A 24,080-nucleotide genomic window follows, 5' to 3' on the forward strand; every position below is an offset into this window, starting at 1 on the left:
GTGTCTTTCAGATGGTGAAAGTCTCTAGGGAGACCAGGGGTCAGTTATTCGCTGCAGAATTTCTATCCTCTGACCTGTACTTGTCGCCACAGTACATGTACAGTTCATCCAGTTCAATTTGGAGTCAATGGTAACTCCAAGTATGTGAATAGCTTTAGTTTACTTCTGTTTATCAGCAAGAATAGCACCATTTTAGAAAGTCAAACAATCTATATTGGGTACTCATTGTAATAGGTAAAATCTGAATTGTAAAAGGATGCCACATTTTGCCACAGCACCTCATATGCCATGGGATAATGGGCAGTGTTATTTTTCTCTTTCAAAACTGTTTGTGGATCTTGTTAAATTGCATACTGCAGCATCTCCAACACAGGAGATGCTGTTTTAATGCTGTGAGTGCTAGTGTCCTGAAAGCTCTAACCCATTAAGTAGTACTGATCAATGACTTGGAAAGGAAATTGATTGGGAAGATAAGAAAATAAACTTTTAGGGTGACAGAAATAAAACAAAGTTAAAAAATCACACAACACCAGGTTATAGTCCAACAGGTTTATTTGGAAGTATTAGCTTTCGGAGCACTGCTCCTTCATCAGGTGGCTGTTGAACTATAAGCTGGTGTTGTGTGATTTGTAACTTTGACCACCCCAGTCCAACACCAAAACCTCCACATCAAGAATAAAGTAGGGGAACAGGATTGACTAGATTACTCTACAGAGAGATAACATAGGCTCCACTGAGTGACTATACTTCTATACAGGAAAAGTAAGCTACAAAGATCTGAACTGAATCTACAGCTATTCTCACTTCCACTTTCAACCATAACCATGGCATTAATTCCAGAACAACTACCGACTGGGGTGTGTTAGAGGATTGAAAGACTCGATTCAAAAACAAGAAGGTCAATATGAATGAGCCAAACTTGGACTTGTATGTTGCTGAGTCTTAAGGTAAGCTCACACCACAAACACAAATAGATTGAAATTTCATTTGAATTATGAATTCAGATTTTGTTGAATTGTGTCAGAAATACCATTATTTGCAACCTTAAAGATAAATGAGTAATAATTTGCCCAATTCATCATTCCTGGACATTTTTATAATCCTTAGTGCTTTTAAATAAGTAAAGGAAAAAGACTAAAAACTGATGTTGTTTTAACTTGTGTAGCAAGCCACAGCTACATGAGACTTGAGCATTGAGTGATTGGTGCTGTGATTATGATACAAACTGATTGGTAACTTGTGCTATTTAGGAAACTTAATATTAAGGATAAGAGGAAAAAGGGTTTCCAACTCATCGGTTTTGGTCACAGTCAAATTCACATGCTGAGGAGTGTTAATCCCCAAATCAATACGTTTACTTTTATACAAGCATCTTAATCACAGTAACTGCCCCCTTCTAGTGCTCTGATGTATGGCATCTTAAAAATATCAAATTGTATTCAATCCTCATTCATTCTTTATTTGAAAATGACAATTTAAAATCTTCAATCAATACACAACACAATATACTCAACAGTTATATTAATTTGCAATCTCATAAGTGTTTGTTTAATTGTTTTCTACCAAACCAATTCCTAGCTGCTTACAATTGTTATTTGAAATACATAAATTAATATGAACGTCATGCTTTTGCTTCCTTGATAATGGAACCATCTTTAGATCTGAAATTTACAACTCTAACTGAAATTTCAATTATGTTCCTAGTCCTGAAAATGTTTCAAGGAAATTTTTTTTAAGTGGATTTGGTTAAGTGAAAGGAATTGTGCGTGTGCCAATGCCAAGAGCAATTTTTTAAAATGCAACTGAAATCTGTCAACAGGATCACTTCCATGTTTGTGTTATTAGGTACATATAACTCATTAAGTTCTTAAATATGATATAAAAGGTGCCTACTTGTAACTGGTACCGATACACAGCAACAGTCCACCAGCTACCACCTCCAAACCCCCCCCCCCCCCCATCTCAGCTGTAAATACTTTGAGCCAGGGTGAGGGTGAGGGTTTATTTTGGTTTATCCTCCCCTCATGCAAAGTTTTTTTTTCACATCTCAACAGTGCTGTCTCTTTTGGCTCCCCCTGCCCCAACACCAACTGAATGTGCCAAGATTTCAGAGGAACCCACTACTTCTTCGACTGATCTGGTGGATATTTTGGGCTCAAGCCCAGGTGCGTGTATTCAGAATGTACACATGAAGCACATCACTTGAATATTTAATTGTATTGCCATCACAATATTGCAGAATATCAATTATGTTCATGCAGCTACACAGAGCAGTTCTAAACAATATTCTCATTAACAATTCATTTACAGAGCAAGATATACATACCAAAAAAAAATCTAAAAATCTCTGGAATACCTTCCACTAGAAAGCTGTAATTATAAGAAGTTTCTTTCCCATAAAAAACAATTCAGTGTTATTGTTAAATGTTTCTGTGGATTCGGATCATTGGTTAAGAACATCTTCAAAACAAGGTTCCATGAGACTTGATGGTGCAATCTGATGTTTTCACTGTGGGTGGAGCATTTGGGAAATTAGTATGATTTTTAGCCCATTGCAGTTAATGGTCTCCTGCTTAGGAGGGACTCATAGAATTGTCACTTTGACACAATTCTTCTGGGATTGCTGTGTGTGATCTCCATTGGATGATGGAAAGAATACACTGACAAACTCACTATCAAACTCAACATGGACTACTCTCTACTATCTGTCTCATTCTTGGACACATGCATTTCCCTTAAGGATGGGCACCTCAGCACCTCACTCTACCACAAACCCTCAGATAACCTCACAATGCTACAGTTCTCCAGCTTCCACCCAAAATATATTGAAACAGCCATCCCCTATGGACAAGCCCTACGCATACACAGGATCTGTTCAGATGATGGGCACCTGGAAGTATCAAGAATGCCCTCATAATATGGGGTACAATACTCAACTCATCGACTACCGGTTCTGATGGGCCACAGCGAGAAACTGTAATGACCTCCTCAGGAGTCTGACACGAGCTTCATTGTCCAGTACTTCCCAGGAGCTGAAGAACTACACCATGTTCTTTGTATCATGCAACACCTTATCAATGAGGATGAGCTGAGCACCTTCCCAAGACCTTCCCCATGCCTCCACTTCTCACCTTTAAACAACCACCAAACCTCAAACAGATCATTGTTCACAGCAAACTGCCTGGCTTTCAGGACAACACCATACAACCGTGTCATGGGAGACGCTGCAAGATGTGTCAGAGTTTCGACACCAATTTTACCATTACGTGTGGTGACACCTCCCACTGTGTATGTGGCAGGTACTCATGCGACTCAGCCACCATTGTCTATTTCATATGCTGTAGGTAAGGAGGCATGGTACATTGGTGAGACTGAGCAGAGGCTACGGTAATGGATGTATGGACATCATACAACAATCAACAGACAGGAGTGTTCTCTCCCAGTAGGAGAACACATCAGCGGTCTGGGACCTTCGGGTGACCATCCTCCAAGACGGACTTTGGGACAGGCAACAACGCAAAGTGGCCAAGCAGAGGCTGATAGCCAATTTCGGTACCCATGGGGATGGTCTCAACCGGGACCTTGGGTTCATGTCACACTACAGGTGACCCCACTGCACTACACACACACATAGACACAGACACACACAGACACACACACACTTACAAACAGACACACACACCTACACACACAAACTCCTATAGACACACACTCCTAGAGATGCACACACACTCCTACAGACCCATACACTTACACAGACCCTCTCTCATGTACAAGCTCTCTCTCATATGCTCATGCATGCACTTCCACACTCATACGCACACATCATCCTCTCCCAGACTTATACCCCTTTACACTCACACTCACAAATATACACACACTCTCACAGACACTCATAACTCTGTGCACACCCCCCCCCCCCCCCCCCCCCCCCCCACACACACACACCCACATGCACACATACATCTAGGTTTGTGGGGTAAATGTGTACTTGCAGAATTACATTTTATTTTGCTCAAAAACTGCATGAATCTATGTAAGATTCTATAAATTCATTCAGAATTAGTCTGAACATTGTGGCACAGACAGTCTCACACAGGGCACCTCACACCTTCAATGCATTATCTGGGCAGACATGACACCAATTGTTAAAGTTCACTTGAGAATGTAACATTAAAAAGGTTCTGTGATTTACATATGAAAGAACTAAGACCAACATGTTCTTTCTAAAAGATGAGAGACTTAGCAAACAATCCAGGTATTTTTCAATATATAATTTCAGTTACATCACACTGTAAACTTTTGCTATAAATTCTGTGTCTCACGATCTTATGCCCATAACCACCTGATGAAGGAGCAATGCTCCAAACGCTAGTGCTTCCAAATAAGCCTGTCAGACTATAACCTGGAGTTGTGAGATTTTTAACTTTGTACACCCCAGTCCTGATTTGCACCTCCAAATCCTGACAAACGAGACATCCTGTTTACAAAAAAAAACTAACCTTGAAGCTATTTTGCGTCGGCCTTTCTACCAATGTCCCAATGCAGTTGCAGAAGACGATCGGGAACACCCAATGGGAACCCAGGTCTGGTATATTTCAGTCCCAAGTCAAATAGCAACATGATGCAGCCCTTGTAATCTCATAACCTCAACTCATAACTGCTATGCTTACCAGATAGCATTCTGATCTTGAACTTAGCAGTTGGCATGTGAAAAATAAAGTGCATTTGGCAGCAGTGCTAGCTCATAATACCTCTAGTTTGGTTATTTTTAAGAAGAATTTCAAAACAGCCACCACAATGAAAGGCAACTTGTTTAAGCCCAATGCTGATATCTCTATCTTCATAGTTCCCATTATGATTAAACAAACATAGTTTTTGCATTTCAGCTGGTGGTGAATTTAACATGAGCACTTACTGGATGAACAAATGTCAGTCACCACTAATGCCTGTTGGTTTACTTGCCAATGGAGCTCACTATTGGAATTTAATTGAACATCTGCTCTTCCCTGGAGTAGCTGTAACGTTTGCACATAAATAACTGCCAGTAACATTAGTACCACTATTATTTTGACACCAAGTGATGGGACAATTTACTTTGCCAGAAATAGTGATTCACAGTCAAATTCTGTGATGTGGTCTAAACAGCTTTATGGCATCACTACACCACTCTTACCTGGAATAACAAAAACACTGCTGCTACATATGTAATATTTGGGAAGTATTCCACTTTGGTAGATGGATTAATGTGAATTTAGTTTAAAAAATCTGGAATTATTGTGGCACTATCACCATGCTGTATTGGACAGAATAAAACCAGCAGCTCAAGACTGGACATCGATGAGACATTGTGGGCAATCAACAGCAACAGAATTGTACTGCAGCACATTGTGCAATGTAAGCCTGCTATTCCCTCTCTTAGGGCACTATGGGTCAACTGACAGGACATGGACTACAATGGTTCAAGAAGTCGGCTCACTACCTCCTTCTGAAGGGCAACTAATGGGAACTAATTGCTAGCCAGATAGTGAGAACCACACTCCCAAGCGAATAAAAAAAACAACTATTGAAGACAGCTTAGTTTTTTGTATTGCCATCAATGTGTCCAGATGGAAATTGTAGTGATGGCAATACAATCAGGTAGTCCAAGTTGCTTTGCCAACATGTATTTTTACATGCATGTTACTGCCTGCAACTTTTGACACTGATGGTAAAGACAACAAATTTCTTTCCATCATATGGCTAGTGTGTGTGTGTGTCTGTGTGTGTGTGTTTGCGTCTGTCTATGTGTGTGCGTGTGTGTTGTCTGTCTGTGTGTCTGTGTGTGTATATCAAGTCTTTGAGTGGAAAATTGTGGCACTGGACAAGCACAGCAGGTCAGGCAGCATCTGAGGAGCAGGAGAATCAATGTTTCGGGCATAAGCCCTTCATCAGGAAGCAGCATCATTCTTGATGAAAGGGTTATGCCCAAAACATTGATCCTCCTGCTCCTCAGATGCTGCCTGACCTGCTGTGCTTTTCCAGCATCGCACTTTTTGACTCTGATCTCCAGCATCCTCACTGTCACCTATCAAGTCTTGGAGTTGCATTTGAGACCAATAGAACCCTGAGTAAAGCAGTAATGTAAAGGAAAAACATTTCAAAATGCAGTTATAAAAAATTACACAGAAACTAATTCTACTAAACACGCATAAGAGTGTTCATATTCAAAAGACTGGAGAAGCTAAGACTCTTTTCTCTTAAAGGCAGAGAAGTAATACGATAGAAGACTTCAAGATTGTGAATGTGTTTTATAGCCGAATGTGGAAAAGATGGTTCTACCAGTAAGAGACAACAATCGGGAAAAAGCAAAAAAGAGTAATTAACAAATCCAACAGGAAAATCAGGAGAAATGTCTTTACCCAGGGAATAGTTCGGAAGTGGAATCAATTCCTTTGGTGAGCAGTTGAGACGAATAGGATAGATGCTTTTAAGAGGAAGTCAGTAAACACAAGGGAGAAAGGATATGTTGATTAGGTTTAGATGAAAAAAAGACAGGGAGAAGAGATTCATGTGGTGCATAAATACTGGCATGGACCTATAGGACTGAATGACCTGTTTCTGTGCTATAAATACTTACTAAAATGTGCATCTGATTCAACTATGAAAGTTCATTTGTCACTTGCTTTGTGCTGATTTGAAAGGGCGTTATTTCATTTAAACCGCTCTGTATTAGAAGGATACTTGTGTTAGCTTGTTATTGAATGCTCCAGAAACAAACTCATTACCCCATCTATTCACACATATTAAATAACAAACAGATGGATGGCTGTAACAGGCTGCCAAGATTTCCATGAATGTTCTATTTAAAAAAAAACAAAGATGTTTTATTTAGATTTGTTCTTTGTTTCTTTCTGTTTTTCTGGCAGATGGCAGCTGGTTCCTGATGTTTGTACTGGCACGGATGAAATAACTGTCTGTTTGCATGAAACCTGATAACTCTTTGAACTGTTGCTTTTATGATTTTATTTAAGGAACTATATTATTTGATAAATTAATTTACTAAAACAAAGATTTCCAAGTTCGAAGAAAGAAGACAAGCAGATAATTAATCTTATGGTGGTCAGCTTTAGAAGAACATGGTTGCTTTGTCAATATCTGGCCAACAGGTCTGTTCATATTTCAGTATGTATAAAGTCGACTTACTTAATTCCAGAAAAATGCTGCTAAATGTTGCAGGGTATTTGAGAACAATTTTCATTGAAACTGCACAAGGTCGCAATAATGTCCTTTTGCCATGGTGCTATTTCAAATCAAACTAAACCAATGGCTAAATTCCCTGTAGGATTAATATATTTTTAATCCAATATGAAAATATATTTACCATAAAATAGGTCGACATAATTCTGAGCTGATGTCATTAACTACCATGAAGCTAAAGTTTATTTGAGATTCATTGCCTAATTTGGTCATTGATGAAAGTCAAACTAGGAGTAACATTGTTAAAAATCACACAACACCAGGTTATAGTCCAACAGGTTTAATTGGAAGCACACTAGCTTTCGGAGCGACGCACCTTCATCAGACAATCACCAGATGATGGAGCGGCGCTCCGAAAGCTAGTGTGCTTCCAATTAAACCTGTTGGACTATAACCTGGTGTTGTGTGATTTTTAACTTTGTACACCCCAGTCCAACACTGGCATCTCTGAATCAGGAGTAACATTAGTATCTTTCAGAAGATGTATCCCCTGGCTGGGTACGGTTACCAACACACAATGGATTGTGTTAATTCCATGAGTATATAAACATTGATTAGGGTTCTTATGGCACACTGGTAGTGTCCTTACCTCTGAGGCCATGTTCAAGTGCTACCTGCTCCAAAGGTCTGTCAAAACATCTCTGAATATATTAATTAAAAATACATGTAATTATTGATAATCTAATGATGTCTCTGCTTGTTCAGCCGCATTCATCAGATGGATTATAGCTATATACCTAAAGATCCTCTATTCAGTGATTTGATTATGACTGTCTGACCATCCATATATCCACTACAAGAAAAACTGCAAATGAGCTATGAAGACATCAAATGTTGGAGACAATTACTGATGGCCATGATCTCTGTCATCCAACCCTTTGGATGATAAGGGAACTCCATTCCTCATTTTTGAAGTTCTAGCATGGTATATTTTACCTGTAAGGACTGAGGGATACCTCAACAACAAGAGACAATGATGTATCAGCATGATTATGTGCTAAAAGGGTTCTTTGAAACTACATCCTAACCATCACTATTCATTTAAACTAAGGTCAAAATAAAGGAGAGACAATCCCAATATTTTCTTGAGTGAATATGGATATAAGAAGAGGTGACAGAAACAATATGCTCAGCTGGCTGAGAAAATGTCTCAGAGATAACAGAGGCCAATGAATTGTTTCAGCCCATGCTTCTCCTCTGCAGCAAATGCAGCTATGTCAGAATGGAACTTCTGAGCTACATCAGGTGCTATCTAACACAGAGTTGACAACTTGGTACAAGCCACCGTGCATATCAGCTCAAAGCCCGCCACTTTCAAATCCTCTGGGCAATCTAAAGCACTTTACAGGCAATAAAGCTCTTTTGAATTGTAGCCACTAGTGTAAGATAGACCAAATGCAGCAGCTCAAACTTGATGATGCAAAATCTCACAAAACACTAAGCAATAAATAACCAGCTATTCAGTTAGGAACTATTTTGGTTGGGAAATGCATGTGACCAGAATGATAAGGGAACTCCATTCCTCATTTTTGAAGTTCTAGCATGGTATATTTTACCTGTAAGGACTGAGGGATACCTCAACAACAAGAGACAATGATGTATCAGCATGATTATGTGCTAAAAGTGTTCTTTGAAACTACATCCTAACCATCACTATTCATTTAAACTAAGGTCAAAATAAAGGAGAGACAATCCCAATATTTTCTTGAGTGAATATCAAGCTCCCCTGAGTTGGTGACCTTACACTCCAGAGCAGATACAATAGTGTACTGTTCCCAATCAAATCCAGTAATCAACATGCTGACCGTTGATTACTCAAACCACCCTGTCTCCCCCTTCCCCCACATTATTGATTTCCCTCCTTTGCTCGATCATCCCATGTATGTTTCGTTGGAAGTACGGCCCCAACTGTTGAGCAACCAGACACCTGACTGATCTCTTTGCACCTCCCCAACTGTCTTATTGTGACTCCCTCAATTGGTTCAACTGGACCTCTGGGACTGATAGCAATCCACTCCCTGGACTACAATGCAATGGAACCCCTGACACTAGGTGATCCAAATAGCAGTCTGACCGTGTCTAAGGCCTTGGACTGAGGCTGGACGATGGTATTCACTGATTGTGATGAGACCCTCAGACTGATAACAGTGCCCATTGACTGCAGTGAGGACTATTTCCTCATTTCCATTACCATTGGTTGATGGACAATGCATTATGTTTGCCACATATGCTGCTAACACATTGTCTAAGTGTAACATTAACATAACACAGTGCCTTGCAGTAACATCTTCACCCCCTTGACTGATCATTGATGGTAAGTATGACATATTGCCTGGTTTCATCTTTGCACTAAAAGGCAAGATAAGACAGAAACATGGTGAGCTTTTAAGTTCTGAATATGTAAAAATGTAAGGCAAGGCTGATATGTACTCAGCATCCAAGTAAGTGCAAGGTGAATGAGCACTAAGAGAGCAAGTCTTGAACCCTGAACTGAAGCTTGTTTTGATGCATAAGATCAATACCTGTCCCTGTGTGCAAAGCAGCCTGGCAGGAATATTGTAAAGTGTTGGTGAGCTCCAAATGCAGTATTGACATGCTAAACTCAATTGTAAATGAGTTGTCATCATGCCAAGTGATGTGGCGATGTTTGTGCATCTACAATGCCAATCTCCATGGATGGGAATGGGAGCTGGTTACTGCCTATGAAGCGTGCCCTGAGATGTTGGGGAATGATGGTCAGGATGAATATCAAGATGGTGCTGCAATGGCAGAGAAGATACTCATGAGCTAGTGGTGCCAGATCCCCACTCAGCTTTTCATGTTGGGAATTGTTGTCATGCCACGCCTGGGAAAATAACAAATTATAAACAATTGAGGTGAGGCAACTTAATAATGAAACCTTAATACTTCATTGTTCACTGATGAGATTTTCAGCTTGTGTTCAAAACCTTGGATGCTTATTTTTGCTCAACATTGAGAATCTCATTTGACCAAGCCTGCTGTATTTCCCCAGCTGTCAATGCCCACAGTTGAGGGCCTGAGAAAATTCCACACTGTGTGTTTAATCTATGGTAAAATAATCAGAAACAATCATCACTGTATTAAATGTTTGCCATCTGAAAACGTTTTTGAGCAGACAAAGGATGGAAGGAATACCTTGGAAACAAGGAATCATTTTAAACCGAGTCCAGAAAGATAAATGACTATCTGAAGAATAGTGCAATTGTATCTGTGATGTGATGTTGGCTTTCATTACAAATTAAAAGGAAAATGGGAAAGCTCAGTTCTATATTGAAGGTATACGATCCCTCCAAAATCAATGCATAGTCAATTGTGCTTCCAGCCTTATTCTTAAATTAAACTGCTTAAAACTGATAATCTCATCATCCTCTCAGCTACAATTAGAAGTTCAACTCTCTTTTTTTAAAGTTTTTGGTCTCTGTAGGGATCATAGCCAAATAGAAATATCCTGCAGGAGCTCCAAAATTTTTATTTTCTGCACTCCCATATGTAACACCAATCCACATCAGCAAGTGTGAATTTTCTAAGAGCAAATCAGTTCTCAATTAAACAAGTCAATTCATCAAGTACAATAGTTTGCAGTTGTACTTCTAACAGTAAGAGTAATTTGCCAGACAAATGTTGTAAAAGGTTAATGGGACATAAAAGATGTCTGAAGGCTGAATAGGAAGTATATAATTCAGTTTGTGAGGAATGTTTACTTTAATAGACTGCATGCGACCAGTAATCATTGATACCATTGAGGCGTTTTCACCCTGAAGGTAACAAAAGTGCAAATTAACTCAGAATTCTAGATCTGGGTAAATGAAATGAGGATAATTGTGTGTCCTGCAGAGACCATTAAATCTGATAGAAATATTATGATATGTAGAATTCAAAGCAAGTGAAATATTCTTCATTATCTAAATCGCTTTTACATGCAATCTTAAAGCTATTTGAAAGTTACACATTATAATATTTACCAATACAATCCACTAGCACGTGCTTTGAGTGATGTTGGTGGTATACAGAAATGTAAATTGTAATGTTCCTTTCACCCGGGGCAACTTTTGTTTCCTGCCTTTGGAGGTTTCTAGGCAACATGTCATCACTGTGTGTTATATGTGCTCTGCATGTGTGCTGTATAAAGTCCCATGGCATCTTGGGTCACAACAGAAGAATAATATACCATATACTGAACATTGTTGACTGGAAGTGCTTCACACTGAATCTTTATTGCACAGTCAAGGCCATGGTACTACTATGACTTTGCCCATGGATTAAATGTAATGTGGAAACAATTCTAGGCTTTGTCTCCGCTTATGTGACTAGAACTTGTAAAACATTAGGGAGGTGTAAGATATGCTTCAGACTTATGTAACCTATGTCAGTGTATGATGCAGGAAAAGGGACGAAACAACAGCAAACACTTATATTTGTACAAGAACTAAGAAAAAGCAGCAGGAGTAGGCCTTTTGGTAAGATCATTGCTCAAATTCAAACATAGATTCACTTTTATAGAAATATTAAACATAACCCAGGTTTGTGAGTTTCTGCCATGTGCCTATATAGAATCCCTACAATATGGAAGCAGGCTATTCAGCCCAATGAGTCACACTGAATTTCCAAAGAGCATCCCACACAGTCCCACCCATCCACCTGTAACCCTATATTACCATGGTTAATCCATCTAGCCTGCACATCCCTGGACACTATGGGAAATTAAGCATCACCAATCCACCTAATCTGCACATCTTTGGACTGTGGAAGGAAACCGACAGAGATAAAGGGAGAATGTGTAAACTCGACACAGACAGTTGCCCAAGGCTGGAATCAAGCCCAGATCCCTGACACCTTGAGGCAGCAGTGTGATCTATTGAGCCACTGTGCTGCCCCAGTCTTTAGTCTGTTACTAAAGAGGCCTACTCTCGACTTGCATATCTTTGGACAACAGAACAGGAAGTCCCATAAGATTGTGGACTTGTGAGAGAAGTCTTTTCTTTCCTTCTCTGCTACCACTCTGCCTCAACATTAAGGTGCTGGGACTCGAAGCATGCTGATACTTGGTGGACAAATCATTGCCATTTATTGAACAAGCCATCTTCGTCATCAATGTCAACACTGCCATGAGGCCAAGGCAAGTTTCAGAGCATTTGTGATGTGCTCCCCTGGGTTGTTGGCGATTTGACATTTGAGAAAACTGTATCTGGATTGGAGTGAACAGGGGTGTGTAGGGTAGTTGGTGGGCAGTAGGAATGAGGCAGATTCTCTGATAAACATTTGAAATAAGCAGGTCAAGATCTGCCTTCCAATGCTTTAATGGATGCATGGTGACTTTTAAGTAGCAGAGAGGGGAACCTGGTAGAAATGGATTTGCTATGAATCATTTCCACATTCCTACAACCACGAATAAATCAATTGACAGAATAGTTATGGAAATGGTTAACCTTTACAGCCAAACTGTCCACAAGCATAAAAGTGCTAACAACTTACTAAGAAGAAATTTTCCCATTTTCTTGCCTGGTACTTTACTGGTAGAACTATGTCCCTTACAATGCACAGCTGGTGTTTATTATAATTCTATTTGTACAATAACCAGTAAAATGTAATATATTAAATTCATATTGAAATAGTTGTAGAGAAAAATTCCAAAGAAAATCCCACTTAATATCCTGATCAAAAAATAAAATATGCAGAGATTAAAATACCAGAACATGTTAATAAAACTCATAACAAGGCTACTTAAAGTAATTGTATTCAAAATTGAAAGCCTGGCCTCTATTAGCTAACAGCTAATAGTCCATTTTACCATGTGATACGGCACTATCCGATATTAACAAATCTTCAATAAGAAAAGTTCCTGATAGAGTATGTGGATGTACCTACTAGAGAAGTTGCAAAACTTGACCTACTCTTGGGAAATAAGGCAGGGCAGGTGACTGACGTGTCTGTGGAAGAGCACTTTGGGGTCAGCGACCATAATTCTATTAGTTTTAAAATTGTGATGGAAAAGGATAGACCGGATCTAAAAGTTGCAGTTCTAAATTTGAGGAAGGCCAATTTGGACAGTATTAGGCAAGAACTTTCAAAAGCTGATTGGGTGGGGATGTTCGCAGATAAAGGGACCACTGAAAAATGGGATTCCTTCAGAAATGAGAAAGTATATTCCTGTTAGGGTGAAAGGAAAGGCTGGTAGGTAGAGGGAATGCTGGATGACTAAAAAAATTGAGGTTTTGGTTAAGAATAAGAAGGAAGCACATGTCGGGTATAGACATGGTAGATCGAGTGACTCCTTAGACGAGTATAAAGGCAGTAGGAGTACACTTAAGAGAGAATTCAGGAGGGCAAAAATGGGACATGAGATAGCTTTGGCAAATAGAACTAAGGAGAATCCAAAGGGTTTTTACAAATACATTAAGGACAAAAGGGTAACTGGGGAGAGAATAGGGCCCCTCAAAGATCAGCAAAGTGGCCTTTGTGTGGAGCCACAGGAGATGGGGGAGATACTAAACAAGTATTTTGCATCAGCATTTACTGTGGAAAAGGACATGGAAGATATAGAATGTAGGGAAATAGATGGTGACATCTTGAAAAAAAATGTCCATATTACAGAGGAGGAAATGCTGGATGTCTTGAAATGCATAAAAATGGGTAAAACCCCAGGACCTGATCAGGTGTACCCTGGAACTCTGTGGGAAGCTAGGGAAGTGATTGCTGGGCCTGCTACTGAGATAGTTGTATCATCGATAGTCACAGGTTAGGTGCCGGAAGACTGGAGGTTGGCTAACGTGGTCCCACTGTTTAAGAAGGATGGTAAGAACAAGCCAGGGAACTATAGACAAGTGAGCCTGACTTCAGTGGTGGGCAAGTTGTCGGAGGGAATCCTGAGGGACAGGATGTACATGTATTTGGAAAGGCAAGGACTGATTTGAGATAGTCAACATGGCTTTGTGCGTGGGAAATCATGTCTCACAAACTTGATTGAGTTTTTTGAAGAAGTAACAAAGAGGATTGATGAGGGCAGGATGATGGACGTCATCTACATGGACTTCAGTAAGGCATTCGACAAGGTTCCTTATGGGAGACTGGTAAGCAAGATTAGATCTCATGGAATACAGGGAGAACTAGCCATTTGGACACAGAACTGGTTCAAAGGTAGAAGACAGAGGGTGGAGATGGAGGGTTGTTTTTTAGACTGGAGGCCTGTGACCAGGGGAGTGCCACAAGGATCGGTACTGGGTACACCATTTTTCATCATTTTTATAAATGATTTGGATGTGAGCACAAGAGGTATAGTTAGTAAGTTTGTAGATGACACCAAAATTGGAGGTGCAGTGGACAGTGAAGAAGGTTACCTCAGATTGCAACAGGATCTTGATCAGATGGGCCAATGGGCTGAGAAGTGGCAGATGGAGTTTAATTTCGATAAATGTGAGGTGCCGCATTTTGGGAAAGCAAATCTTAGCAGGACTTATACACTTAATGAGAAGGTCCTGAGGAGTGTTACTGAACAAAGAGACCTTGGAGTGCAGGTCCATAGCTCCTTGAAAGTGGATTCACAGGTAGATTGGACAGTGAAGAAGTCGTTTGGTATGTTTTCCTTTATTGGTCAGAGTACTGAGTACAGGAGTTGGGAGGTCATGTTGTGGCTGTACAAGATATTGGTTAGGCCACTGTTGGAATATTGCGAGCAATTCTGGTCTTCTTCCTATCGGAAAGATGTTGTGAAACATGAAAGAATGTTGCCAGGGTTGGAGGATTTGAGTTATAGGGAGAGGTTGAATAGGCTAGGGCTGTTTTCCCTGGAGCATTGGAGGTGAAGGGTGACCTTATCGAGGTTTACAAAATCATAAGGGGCATGGATAAGACAAATAGACAAAGTCTTTTCCCTGGGGTTCGGGAGTGCAGAACTAGAGGGCATAGGTTTAGGGTGAGAGGGAAAGATATAAAAGAGACCTAAGGGGCAACATTTTCACACAGAGGGTGGTATGCATAGGGAATGACCTGCCAGAGGAAGTGGTGGAGGCTAGTACAATTGTAACATTTATAAGGCATCTGGATGGGTATATGAATAGGAAAGGTTTGGAGGTAATATGCGCCGGGTGCTGGCAGGTGGGACTAAATTGGGTTGGGATATTTGGTCGGCATGGATGAGTTGGACCGAAGGGTCTGTTTCCATGCTGTACATCGCTGTTATGGTCCTCATAGAGATTATACATTTTAAAAAGGTCAAATGTCCAGTTAATTGCTGAAAAAAATGACAAGTCAACATTTTATATTTTTAGATGCATACTATAACAAATCACTGAAACACTCAGTCTAAATATTATTGTTGCAAGTAACTTATATTTAAACAACAGAGCAAAATGTTTCTCATTTATATTTGTCACATATTGTCACCTCTACAGAATTTTCCAAAGGGATCAAAACACCCAATCTTGGAGAGTGGCAACTTCAAGTGACCAATTCCAGGTGTTTCCTTTAGATTTGTGGTAAGTCTCTTGAATCTACTACCAGTTGTGCAGCATGTTCCAATGATTCTTCCATTCTGGGTACATCAAGATGAAGTCAAATGAATTATTCACAGTCACAGGAATGTTGCAGTACAGATGGAGGCCATTCAGCCCTCCGTGGCTCTACTGTCTCCGGAACTGAGCATTATGTCTTAGTGCCATTCTCCTGCTTTTTCCCCATAAGCCTGCACATTATTTCTATTCAAATTGTCTTCTAATGACCACTTGATTATATGAATAATAATTCTTAAATGGTTGCAGGATACAACTGTTCAAGAAAAGATCGACAATCTTTCACATCTAGCTGCTTTTAAGTCAAGTGATCTCTTCCCTTTGCTATCACACAAAACTGCTGTTTGCCTGTGATTGTCACTGCCATTGTTTTATAGGGAAACCTGTAACCTGATCACAAAAAGAGCTTCCTTTGTCCTCTTGCCTATGGCAATAAAACATAATATTACTGCATTCAGGTAGAAAAGTGGGTTAGACATTCTTTATCCCAACTTCCTTCCTTCCATAAAGTAAGTGAACAGCATCATATTTACAATCCAAAACTCCCAAAACATTTCTCAGATTATGGCCCTATTGTTAGACACATGGGCCACAGTCATTGTCTCTGAGTGTAAAACCTTGCACCACTTCCCAGTAAAATGATCCAGGTCTTTCTTTGATCTTTAACAATGAAACCATCCATTCTTCCTCCCAGAGTTTAAAACAGTCCATATAACACTCTTCGTTCTACCTTGTGTTTAAAAATACCTTTATACCTAAGATGACAGTTGGAATGGCAACTTTGTACACTATTTACTCTACATTTGCATCTCTGTACATGTGACAATAAAATCTAATTCTAATTCTACTCGTTACTTCTACCTATCTTAACATTAAAAGGGTAATCTCGATAGTAATTACTGGCTTTAAATTTCTGCAGTGGATGTAAGTCTTTTGTACCACACTACTATAGCAACTTCAAATATTCAATGCTTGTCCATGATGAGATGGAAGAGTGATGTTGTTTAATGAATATAATGACGATTAAACATAGCACAGACAATAATCTTTGAATATTCACATTTAACTATACATTTGCCACTTATCTGAAGTTCCTGGAGTATTTTGTTATTAGTACAGGTGATTGCCATTTCTCTCAGCATTATTTTGACAGTGAAGTCTATCCATTGTCACTAGGTTCTGCCTTCCAAATGTTCTAAATTACAGGTAATTATTCAGTCATGCTGCAAGCGATTGGTTTCAAAGTGAAAGAAATACTGCTGCAGAATCAGAACTCTGTGGTAAAACTTTTAAGATCCTCTGTTGGTGGGTTTGCAGGTATGGATGAGGAATGAATTTCCTAATACCCTCATGATCACACTGACCTGTCAGCAATTTTACAGGAAGAGGCAAGGATAGGCAATAGCCTAGTGGTATTATCATTAAATTATTAATTCTGGGGACTTGGGTTCATATTCCACCATGACAGATGTTGGAATTTGAATTAAATAAAAATAATCAGAAATTAAGGGTCTAATGATGACCATGAAGGCATTATGGATTATTGGAAAAACCCATCTGGTTCAGCAATGCTCTTTCGGGAAGGAAATCTGTCATCCTTAATTGACTTGGTCGATATGTGAGTCCAGTCTTACAGCAATATGGTTGACTCAACCATTCTCTGAGCATTTAGGGAAGGGCAATGAATGCTGGCTTAGCCAGAGAAGCCCACATCACATGAGTGAATAAACAAAAAGGCCTACAGGACTCACTCTTATCCTTGGGCAGCAAAGAGTTGATGCTTCCTTCAAAGTCCCCATATTGTGTGCCTCTCCACTAGGTGTGTCTCCCTTGGGTGTTCTCTCCCCTCTAAGCTCTTTAACAAGATGCCATCCCTCTCATCCCGCCATGCTAAGAGTCTGTGAGGAACTTTTCCCACTGATAACATTTACACTTTCAGCCATTGTGTTGTGCTCTCGCTGACTGAGATTGCCAACTGGTATCAAATTAAGAGATATATGTTTAGGCTCTTGAATAGGGATGTCTTTGATGGGGAGTTCTGGATTATTTCAAATTAAAGTGGATACAGTTCATCGTCTTAAGTGCCGCTAGTGTCAAATCCTTGAAAGTTTGGATCGTCAACCTGAAGCCTATTTCTGTTGTCACAGATGCTGTCAGAACTCCTGAACATTTTTTGGTTCATCTTCCAGAAATAGCCTAATACTCTAAGGAACTTACTTTAGACTCTGAAAGTGTTAGCAGTTGAGTCCATGGTTTGTTTCAGTTGGTAGGAACAGTCAAACATATTCTGTTTTTAATTTATTTCATTTTAACAAGCCAATTTATATATTTAAGAAGTAAAATATGAGCACTTATGGAAAAATCTTTTATTATTTCCTGCAATGTTTTTAAATTTCCCTTAAACTAGCCATATTAGACATATGTTCTCTGATTCACGGAGTAGTTACCATGGTGGTTAAATGTGTTGTCCTTCTTCTGCTGGAACCCCTGAAGATACAGCTGATTGTAATATAATAATCTCTTGTTACCAAAGGGACCCACACAGATTACGCAGAGATTACATACCTACAGGATTAAACTGCTCTTGTTTTGTTATTGCCCTTATTAGTAGTATTAATTGCTCCTTATTTTGTATGCAGAAGGTTCAGTGCTGCACAGAAAATAAAATAGCAGGATTGTTATGATTGTACCTCCAGTGGAAAGATCCACCCTTAGCTGCTGCCTTATTTAAAATGGTGTGTGGTTAGTTTGTTGCCCCATAAATAGAAGTGGTAGGTGTGTTCATGTGATTATCTAATCTATGATTATCTTGCACTTTCACATGCAAGAACTCAGAAAACCTTCCTTCATATCTCAGCACAGCAAATAAGATTCCCCTCGAGGCAACTGATTTACACAATGGATAAGAACAATGTCTTTGTGTCTAACCTGAATTAAGCTCTGACTCTTTGGGAAATGTGAAAAGTCTTTGAAGCCATTCTGACCCATTGCTGATATGTTTGGAAGCCATTTAAACCTTCTTCAACATTCACTTAGGTCATGACTGCTCTGTACCTGATATCCTTCTGCCTGCCTATCCCAAATACCAATAATTAACAATATTCTATGGATCTGAAATTTGAAATGTTCAGTTGACTCCCAACCTCAAAAGTTGGTGCCGAGGAGAGTACCCCAATGCTTTATGTTCTGAAGAAGTATTTTCTTGAGTTACCACTGAATAGTTTGGCTCTATTTTAAAAATCATGCCAACAAGTTCTGAACCATCTGACCAGAGGAAATAATCCCTCTCAACTCCATGTAACTCTCAACTCCATTTTAAACCCCTCCCCATTTCAAACATTCTTTAATCAAGCGCCCACATACACCTCTCCTATTTTAATATTAATTGACAAAGTCACTTAGAGGTCACACAACGTCTGATGTAGGAAGTGGAAACATTTGGAGAGTTGTTCCAGGAATGGTGAGTGGTAGAAGTGGGTGAGACGGAGTCATAAAGATGGGGTAGGTAGTTAATGAAACAAAAACCAAAAGAACTATGGATGCTGTAAATCAGAAACAAAAACAGAAATTGCTGGGAAAGCTCAGCAGGTCTTGAAGCATCTGTGGACCGAAATCAGAATTAACAAGTCCTCAGAACTCTTCCTCAGAACTCATTAGATTAGATTAATAAGACATATTTAGTAAAACTCAGTGAGAGATATCTCTAAGCCTCATGGAGAGAACCCCTCTATGAAACCTGATGAAACTGATTCTGAGGCAAAACAACTTCAGGTATTAATTTGAGTTCAGGGAAGCATTCTGTCTGAGGCCTTTGTTAACATAGAACTCCGGGCAACGTGAAACAGACTTATCTGAAATGTGTCAATCCTGTTGTCAGTGTTTAAGGTGAGAACCAAGTTATTCAAGTAGGAAATAGATTCTGATGAAGAGTCACTGGACTCAAAACATTAGTTCTGTTTTCTTCCCACAGACACTGCCAGACTTCCTGAGTTTCACCCGCAATTTTTTGTTTTTGTTTCAGATCTCCAACACCTGCAATTATTTGCTTGATAAAATAAATAGAAAAGGCATTGACTTGACCAATGTTTAGATTATCTCAATAGGTATAAATTTAAAAAAAAAAAGAATTAAAGCCAAAAATTGGGGAAATAAGTGTTTCAACACCAATGAGCTATGCCACGGATGAATTTAGATGATATGATAAAGGTGAAAAAGGCAGTTTTTGTAATGATGTGAATACATGTTTACAATCTCATCGTTGGATTAAATGTAGCACCAAGGTTCAGCCTCTGAGAGTTGTAAAGGAGAGGAATGGAGCTGGTTAAAGAATTGAGTTTATGATGGGGAATGAAGACAATGCTTACTGTGTCCTAATATTTAACTGAAAGAAATTTTGACTCAACTTGCAATGGATAGTACACCTGCAGTCTGACAATTTAGGGAAAATTCAAGACAGGGTGTGAATATTTTGCTGGTCTTCATTGAGAAATATTGTACAAATCTCTTGCTGCCTGATCCAAGAATCTGATTTTGAGCTGTTCAATCATCTCTTGATTTCCCACGTGCCACATTGCATCTGTTCTCCATTGTGGTTCAGGATTGAGCAGAGATATCTGCCGTGGTTGCATTCAGCAGTCAACTGTACAATCTTTTTTCTTAAAATGGCTGTATAACATTTGATTAGCACCTAAATTAAACCATTATGATTATTGCAAAGAGTAGCTGATATGCATTATAGTGTGTCAGAAGTTACATATCATTTCCACCCTGATGGAATGATAGGACTCCTTTTGGGTATGTTCTACAGTTATCAGACAATGCGTTGATAGTGTGGCAACTACTGAGTTAGTGATTTAGAGGGCTTGATGAACAGGAAATATACTATAATTCAAATCCAAAAATTAAAATTTGCAAATTTGAATTCCTTGTTCAGGAAATTGTGGAATAATATAATGCAAAAGGGACCATTCAGTCCATCATGTCTTGCTGGTTCTTTTGTAGACCTATTAATTAATCCTACTCCCTGGTCTTTCAGCACCACAAAAGATTTCCTTTCAACCATTTATCAAATTCCCAATTGAATGTGTTTCCAAAACTTTACGAGGCAGCAGATTACAAAACCTTGTTTGTTAGAAACATTACCACGTTGCCAATGAAAATCATTTTAAATCTCCATCCTCTGATTGATAATCTTTGTCTTTAACTAGTCTATCAAGGCAACTCCTGACCTTCAACACCCCTATCAAATGTCTTAGCTTTCTCTGCTCTAAGGCCGACAGTCCCAGCTTCACTAATCATGCCACAGACGTGAAGTCCTTCATCGCTGTTAAATGCAGTTATTATAAACAGATTAATTACAAAATCAATTTGAATTTTCAAAAGGTCATATGTTGCAGTACCAGCTGCTGGTGGCTTTGTGGTTCATGTGGAGTGCAGCCACTTTTTAAAAATGAACACATTGAACAAAATGCAGGTGGCCACAAAGAGCATTGTGATGAAAATCAATTGAAACAAAAAGAAACTACGTGCTTTAAATAAAACATAATTTTGTAGGGTGACATTGCACCCCAGCCCATGGTGCCCATAACTGACAAAAAGCTGGAGGCATTCCAATGGACACTATATGCATCTTTGGGCTTGAATGAACCACGGAAGAAGGGCAAGCAGTCTGGTGCAATAACTCCCTCTGTAACCCTATTATAGGTCATCTTGGCTAGGCTCAGGAACAGAGGAGGTCTTCCAATCTGATTTGAAAGCATAGGACTGATGTGCTAGCAAATGTTTAATAATAGCCCATTCAAAAAGCAGGAGAGGGGTTGAATCTGAAAATAAGCACTGCCCACGGACTTCTTAAGGCTGCAAAAATTAGAGTTGGTCTTGGATTTTGTGAACCTACTTTGATCTATAATTTCATGGGACTGCTTCAGCATCACTCTCCATCTCAGATTCCTGATAATAAGGGGAGGTCTGGCCACTCATGGCCTCTATTACCGCCAAATGGCATGATGAAATGCCAGGACAGATAAGGAAGAGAAAGGTGTGCAGCAGGGAATCCCCCCCATACTGACCAGAAGGACATGGAGGTATGTTCCTCAAGACAACTCAAATTGTGGAGTCCAGGTCTCAGAGGATGGTCTCAGGGCCTGGAGGCATTATGACATTCCATCCGAACAGATGTCAGTTCAGACAGAAACTCACCATGTTCTTAAGCCATCTTGACACTACAGTCCCCTCATGGCTGAATACCTCTGTTTTAAAACTCTCAATGGGTCTGGCTTCAAACCTCACATTAACATAAACCAGTATGGCAAGTTCTTGTGGCATCATTTAACCTGTTTCTCCAAGTCAATCCCCACAGCAGCCTAAGCCCTCCCTCAGACAGCCACAGACACCCATATTGGTAGAGGTTCAGATCCAAGAGCAGTGGTTCCCTGACAACAGTCACTATTCCTGGCAGAGAACTCCAACGTGAGGTGATTACGCACAAACCCAGTTCTGGTAAAAGGCTAACAATTTCTATAACAAGTTATAAAGGTCAGATCAATCTGAAACAGGACCTACATGTCATAATTAAGGCTAAGCACTTTATGGAAGAAATGTGTCACTGGGGCACACAATCTAAGAGGGGAATCATTATAAAGGGTCTAAATGTAGTAAGACCTCATGGTCAATGAAGGCACTCAAAACCATATTATCCAGTGCTCAATGTGAGTGGTGAATTTGGCCTCCAGCTATGACCAATTCACTGGCCAAAGTTCCTCTACAAAGCTAAGATAAACTCCCAAGTAGGGGAGCTGGGTGAAGGTGCAGGTGAAGGACCAGAAAGCCTCCAGCACATGACTAGCCAGGAGGTCAGGAAAGTTTTCCCCAGTTGATCCTTGCACAGCACCTGCAGGATAAACACTAGGCATCCTTGCAATCTACGCTGGTCAGCTGGGTCTGTGAACATAAGGTGTACATCATCAGATAAACTTAAAGGACTACCTGAGCCCCAGGCCTGCAAAACCAAGCCCAGAACCTCCTCAACAAGAGGCATAGGAATGGCTCCACACAAATTGAATCCAATAGGAAAGGCAAGGGCTGGTCTGATGCACTCCTCATCCAGAGTGATGGGGCACTGCCTAACTAGTCCTATACAGAAGATGGAACTGGGACACAAACTGCATCCAAAAGCCAAATCCTAGTGGAGTCCTGAAAGCATATTCCTGACCCACCCTGTTGAATGCCTTCACCTGATCAATGAACAGGAAGGCGGCCAACAGACCAAATCCCTGGGTAAGATAGAACAGGATCCAGACCATTTGGATATTGTCATAAACAATCCAGTCTGCAATGATGTAGGCCTAGTCATGGTTGACCATTTGGTCCAGCATGAGTACCAAGATGGGAAGACATTGCCACGACAAAGAGTTTATAATCTGTGTGGAGGAGGAAGACTGAGTACCAGTTTTTAAGAAAATCTCGATCGCCCCTCTTTGGCAGTAGAAGTACACCATAAGAGGTCACCAAACATTCCTCAAGAAATTCCATTGTTTTCTAATGCAATTATTTTCCAAGATGTCAGGTTCCCCTGTGAAACTCCATAGTTTACCTGTCCGGAACCAGGATTTTCTCCTGGAGAGCTGGTTGAAGATGCCAGTCAGCTGCTTTGGACTAATAGGAACAACTAAATGTCTGGTGTCTCTGAGGTGACCTGCATCAGGTTCTCCCACACCCTGCTCCCAATCAGCAAACTTCCTCTTGACTATATTACAATAACAAATTGAACACATGTCATGCAACATTAACCCTTTCAAAACCATTATCTATAACACTCAAAGCAATTCTTCATCAGGCATGAAAATAACTCAGTTATGTACACCAAGTTGAAGGAGGCAAACTAGCTGTAAACAATTATTGGAGTTGAGAACCAATGACATGAATCAAGAGATGGGACTTGGAGTAGGCTTTTAGAAAAATGGCAGTGGAATGGGACAGGGAATTTCAGAGTACTGGAGCAAAGCAGCCGAACAAGCAACATCAAGGTTGGAACAGAGGCAGAATGGGACTAGGGAAAGTCTACCATGAGAGGAGAAAAGAGAATGTTGAGGAATAGAAGGAAGAAGGACACAAAGTGTAGCCATGGAGACAATTAAAAGCACTGGAGAGAAATCTAAGTCATGGAGATTGGAAATATTGTGTCTTTTAGAGTGCTTGATTGTATACATGTGAGGGTTGAGGTTGTATAGTTTAAGCTGGAGCAGGCAAATGCTTAAACTAGAAAGATCAGCTGGATGTGCATTGCAGAGATTGAGTTATGTTCAAGATATGCTGTAG

Source organism: Chiloscyllium plagiosum, unplaced genomic scaffold (assembly GCF_037043375.1).
Source record: "Chiloscyllium plagiosum isolate Xiang-an unplaced genomic scaffold, Cpla_swu_hap1 HiC_scaffold_6, whole genome shotgun sequence".
Lineage (NCBI taxonomy): Eukaryota > Metazoa > Chordata > Chondrichthyes > Orectolobiformes > Hemiscylliidae > Chiloscyllium > Chiloscyllium plagiosum.